This window comes from Ichthyophthirius multifiliis (assembly GCF_000220395.1).
Source record: "Ichthyophthirius multifiliis unplaced genomic scaffold scaff_1120509251268, whole genome shotgun sequence".
Taxonomy (NCBI): Eukaryota; Ciliophora; class Oligohymenophorea; order Hymenostomatida; genus Ichthyophthirius; species Ichthyophthirius multifiliis.
Window position 1 is genome coordinate 54,962 of NW_004086040.1, and position 6,363 is coordinate 61,324.

Below are 6,363 nucleotides of genomic sequence, written 5' to 3' on the forward strand. Positions count from 1 at the left end.
ATAAATTTAATATATTTTATTTTATCAAAAATTATAAATAAATTTTTGAATAATAATAATTAAAATAAATAAAAATTCATTAAAAAAATTAATTATTTATATAAATAGTTATATTATCAAAATATTTTTGTCAAAAATCTTAGTTAATAAATATAAAAATCAAATAATTTTTTTAATGTAGTATTCTAAAATTATTTAAAAACAATATTCATAAATAATAGCTTAGTTTTTTTTTACTAAAATAAAAAACATATATAAATGTATTTATATATATATTAAAAAAGTAGTAATTAAGTATTCCTATATTCAATTTAAAAACATTAATAATAAATAAATAATATTGTTATTAAATTAAAAAGATCAAATAACTAAATGAAAGAAGAAAAAGAATTATGTAATATAACAGAAAGTGAATAATCATTAATTAATATATCTTCATAATGTAATATTTCAACTCTAAATAATAAAAACAATCCTTTAGGATATAACTGTTCTAAATTAAAAGGAAAAAATATATAATCTTTTAACCAAAAAGTATATGAAGAGACCAACAAAAAATCACAAAAATAACAACATAAAATAATTATACCAACCCAAATAATGCATTATAAGTAAAAACTCACAAATTTAAACTTATCAAATACTAAATTATAAACATTTCCATTAGAAATATTATAATACATTCATTTATAATCATTAAAATTATCTAATAATAAAATTCCTATAATTCCTTTATAAATATCTGAATTAGTAAATTTAAAAGTATTAGATTTGAGTGAAAACCATTTGTAAATATTGCCTTCAACCATTTGCAAATTAACATATTTACGTATACTGAATATATCGTACAATAACATTGATAAAATAAATGAAGATATTTTCAATTTGGGAAACTTACAAGAATTATATATTCAAAATAACTTATTTACTTTCATTCCTGCACTTTTCCATAGACTCTAATCAATCCTAATTATCGGTTTGGAATGGTTTTAATTATCATTACCGCCTCTTCCTCTTCTTTTAAAAAAAGAAACACATTAGTCTCATTTCCAAAAACTATTTAGTATAGGTTTTAATAAAAAAAAACCTTTTAATATGTTTGAACTTATTATATAATTAAGTGAATAAGAAGTAATATTTGAAACAAAGTAAAAAAAAAAATAGTTTTTTTAAATAAAAGGAAAAAAAAAAAAAAGATAAAATAATCACCTATATTAAGCTATATAAATAAATAGTAGAAGTGCTGTAAGAATGCTTTCTCAAGTACATCCTCGTTTATTAGATTAAATAAGCTCTAATTAATTGTCTCCGTTATCTACTTGCATAGAAGAAGGTAAAGGTGAAATAGCTCTCGAATTATTATCAAACATAAAAAAAGTAATACAACCAAAAAATATCCAAGCCTACCTTCTGCATAGCACATCAAAACTTCAACTCTAAATAATCGAAAAAATTTTTACTTTAAAAGTTGACATCTAGGAAGTTCAAGATGATCAAAAAAATACACTTTTACACATTCTTTTTTCAAATTTTGGGAAAGATATACATACTGCAAAAAATATCGCTTAATTACTTTTAGAAAAAGGTGCAAAACCAAATATTAAAAATGAGGAGAAATGGTGTCCAATTCATATTGCTGCATAAAAAGGTTGTCTTTCTGCAATTCGATTTTGTGTTTAATGGAACTAAAGTTAGAGCAGCAAATAAAGGAGATTCAATTTATTTAAGAAAGGAGGAGAAAATAAATGGGGATTGATACATATAGCTGCCAGTATAGGACATGTAAGTATGTTAGAGTTTATTTTGAATTTAGGTTATGATATGACTTTGCAAAATTCGAAAGGACAAAGTGCTAGATAAGTAGCTATTTAATCATTGATTTTGCATAAATTGTTAAGAAAATATGAACAAAAATGGATTAATGAGCATATTTATATAAATAATGTAGTTTAAAGTAATATATAGTAATAAAGAAATAGTAAAATTTAAAAATCATTAACTAAATTTATACTTTTAGATAAAAAAAATCATTAAATAAATAATTCAGATGATTTAATTTGTAGTTCAGAAGAGCATATTAAGTTTGAGTAAAAAAACGAAGAAAATAATGTGTCTGAATTTTCATATACAAAATTAATTGAGTTAGATGAATATTCTAATGAGGAATAAAAAGAGAAACAAAATAAATATTATAATTATCTACAAGAATAAAATTATTAATTATAAATGACAAATCACTAGAAACAAAAAAGCGATTAAAATATTTATAAATAGTTTCCTAATGCCTTTATTATGGATACTAATAAAATATAAAATTTAATACTTAATATTAATGAAAAAATGTAAAAAAATAATTACTATTGTTTATCTGAAGTTCTTAGAAATATTAATTATTTATATATAATTCATGTTAAATTAAATAAGTATTTACATGGTGTTAATTTATTTGGATAATAATTACCTTTGTCTATATATAATTTAAATACTAATGGTATAAATATAAAGGATAAAAATAAAATAATACCTAGCATTCTTTTAAATATTTTTAATTAGTTTTTTACATAAATTAAAGGCAAGAACAAAAAAATAAATAGGCAAAATCACCATAAAAATCAAAATTTTTTAAATAAAAAAGAAGATCATAAGAAAAATAAACTTTCCACAAAATAAATATATATAATTCTATAATTTATTCTTTAAATTTTTTAATAAATTTCTTGTAAAAAAGTGCTCGATAAAATATACGAATTGTTCCTTATTAAAACGCGAAATAATTCTTCTATATATGTAAAAAATCAACCTCTTTAAGTAAGAAATAGGAGTAGATCATATTCACCTTTTTTTTTACCAAAAATGAATAAAAAATAAATAATAATTAAAAATAAAGTAATAATAATTCTGATAATAATAGTGTAAACAATATTAAACCATCTCCTTATAAAGTTTTTTAAAAATAAATAATATGTTATAAAGAAGAGCATTTTGAGGAAAAAATATTACTTGATTTTGAAATTTTATAAACCTTTGCATTTTTAAAAATGGAAACAAAAAAAACATTTAAAAAAATCCTTTACAAAATGTAAGTCCAAAAACAAAGAAAACCAATATTGAGCAAAAATATTTTAATATAGTAAATTTACCTAATTTAAATATGACACATATAAATGTAAATAGAAACACATAATATTTTTCTAATTAAATAATGGAAGAATTAATTAATGGTGATTCTTTAAAAGACTCTAATATTCAAGATTTATAAAGAATTAGTTAAAAAACAATCCATAATATTATTTATTTGAATAAAATATAAAAAAACAATCATAGTAATCATTCTAATAATAGCAATTTTAATAATAACAATATTTAAGATAAAGAATAATTCGAATATCCGATTACTCCAAGACCTGTAATGAGTATCTCAGTTAGGTAATAGCTGAAAGGAGACATTAGTGATGAAATAAGTGATATTAAGTAAATTTATAATGAAAATACGGATGCTTCGAAAAGTAATAGGAATTATGAATAAAGTAATTTTAATGGAGAAGAAAATGTTACGGATGACGAAGATTACTCATTAGATACGAGGGCTAAAAATAAGCAACAATATAAAGAGCATATTTCATTAGATAAAGAAATTAAAAATAAATCTAAAAACATTATTTAACGTTATTAGTCTAATTAAATTTGATTTTTAAAAATGTATGTAAATATCATAAAAATAATCATGTTCAAATATAAAATATTATTTTTTTATAAATAAATATTTATAATTATTTAATAATATAAACTTTTAATAAGTTATTTTTTTAAATAAAAATTTAAAAAATTTAATTGTTATTCACTTTAAAATTTATAATGAAATGCATCTTTAATTATATTAAATTTGTTAATTTAGTGTATTTTAAGAATACTTTCGATTTTATCATTTTTTTTCAATAAGTTTATCCTATTTACAATATTGAATATTATAATATAAATTAATAATTTTTATTCTTTAATACATTTTTTAATAAAACTTTAATCTTTACATATATATGCCTTATCAAAATTATAAAAAAATTATTATTATAAATCATTTTTATTAAAAAATTTTTTTTTTTTTTTTTGTAAAATATATATTTTTAAAAAATAATTACTTTATTAAAATAATCTAACTTTTACATATAAAATAAAAGTATCTTTATATCTTTACTATTAATTATTGATTCAGTTCTTAAATTTTAATAAATAGTTTTCTATACATAATTTTTAATTTTTTTATATTTAAGCGGCGACTTTATTTATTTCTGTTTTAAAAGTTAAATTTTTTTCTTAAATTTCCTATTTTAACAATATAGAAATTATTAACCTCGTATTTTGATTACAAAAACCTATCAAAAATAAAAAAATTATTTACCATTTTTTTATATTGAGTTTTTATATAAAAAATGAAAGAAAAAAAGTTATAATAAACAGTAATATATATTCTTCAATAATTCTTTTATATATAATATAAATGCACTCATCCATTTCTTGTTTTTTACAAACTCTAATATTATGTAAATATATAAATATATTTTTTAAAATTATTAATAAATATTTATATTTTACTCAATTTCGATTTTTGTACTAAAACTTACTTAATATATTATCTTCAATTTTTTATATAAGCATTTAGTTAAAACAAAAAATATAAAAATAAAATCGATATCAAAATCTCATTTTTTAATGACTCATTTTCATCGAAAAAACATTACTATTTTTTGATGTTTTTATCAATTAAATAAATTAAAATATAATAAACTATAACATTATTATATTTTATATTATTATTAATTTACATAAAAATAATTAATTAACATTTTTATAAAAAAAATTTAAAAATCAATTTTTTATTTATCAAAAATTAAAAACATCGTAATATATAAATCAATAAGTTAAAAATAAATGGACTAAAAGATTATCCCTCAAGAATTTTATGAATATAAAAATTTAAAAAAATATTTTCTTTTTTGGAAACGATACTAAATAAATAGATAAAATAGAACTAGCTAATTTGAAAGTTTTATTTCGCTAAATTAATAGAAAAAATTAAAATACTGTTTTTAATAATGGTAAAAAATTATATTGTTCAACAAAATACAAAGCCAAAGGAATGAAATATAAAATTATAAAAAATAAATATATTAATATTTTCAATTTAAAAATAATTCTTAAAAATATTAAATATTAACTAAGTGCATGCTTGCTTTATAAAAAAATTGCTATTGTTAAAAGTTTAAAAGGATTATAAAAATAAAGCATAAATAAAGAATTTTATAAAAATATATGAATATGATAAAAGATCTAACTATTTACAGTTTTAAAAATGAATTATAAATTTACTAGACTGCAAGAAATTTTTATAAAAAAAGTTTAAAAAAAACTATTTTAATATGCTTAAAGATTGTGTAATAATTTCAAAGTAAAATTTGATTTTAGAAGAGTTTGTAAAATTTTAAGCTAAAAAATCTCTTTTTTTTAAATTGAAAAAATACTTATTAAAATAATTATAACTAAAATAAAAATTCTAAATTATAAATTATAAAGTAAAATTTTAGATTAAAAAGAAATATTTTAGTGAATTTGTGGATATTTCAATAAAATATTATTATGCGAAAAGCTTTTATTAAAAAAATATTTAGAATTAATTATTTTAAATTTTAAAAAACAAGTAAAATAATTATTATAATTAAATATTTAAAATTTTTTAATTTTATATAAATGCTAGTCTTTAAAAAAAAAAAAATATGAATATATCATAAATAGTTTTTAAAATATGTAAAAATAAAAACTTAAATAAAAAATTATTAATCAAATTGATATTAATTATAAGAATGTGTATAAATAAAAAAAAAATATTTAAAAAATTAAGTTGATTAAATTATAAAAATGTTATTAATAATTGAATTAATATTATATAAACAAAGTAAATAAACGAAAAAACTTTAAAACTCTTATAAATATTATTGTAATAAAGTCGTGAAGAATTATTTTTTAAATTTTTTTTTATTCTATAAAAAAAAACTATATAATAAAATTAAAAGTTTGAATGCTTAAATAAAATTAAAAAAAAATACTTTTTAAAACTTAAATCAAACATATAAATTAAAAAGTAATTAACTCATTAATATATAATCTTTATTTTTATTATTTTTTAAAATATAAAATAGATAATAAAATATTTTTTATTAAAATGGTATTTAAACTATTGAAAAAATTATAAAATAACTTTACTTTAATTAGTTTATAAAAAATTATAAAATAATTATTTTTATATAGATTTAAGCTTTTTATAAAAGAAAATAATTTTTATAAAATGCCTTTTAGAAAATGAAACAATAT

At 16.5% G+C, this 6,363-nt stretch overlaps 5 annotated features.

The window, feature by feature from the left end:
* Positions 1-2,177: 2,177 nt before the first annotated feature.
* Positions 2,178-2,224: a microsatellite.
* A 636-nt stretch (positions 2,225-2,860) lies between these two features.
* Positions 2,861-2,894: a microsatellite.
* A 439-nt stretch (positions 2,895-3,333) lies between these two features.
* Positions 3,334-3,367: a microsatellite.
* Positions 3,368-3,741: 374 nt separating this feature from the next.
* Positions 3,742-3,822: a microsatellite.
* Positions 3,823-5,559: 1,737 nt separating this feature from the next.
* Positions 5,560-5,599: a microsatellite.
* The last annotated feature ends 764 nt before the right edge of the window (positions 5,600-6,363 follow it).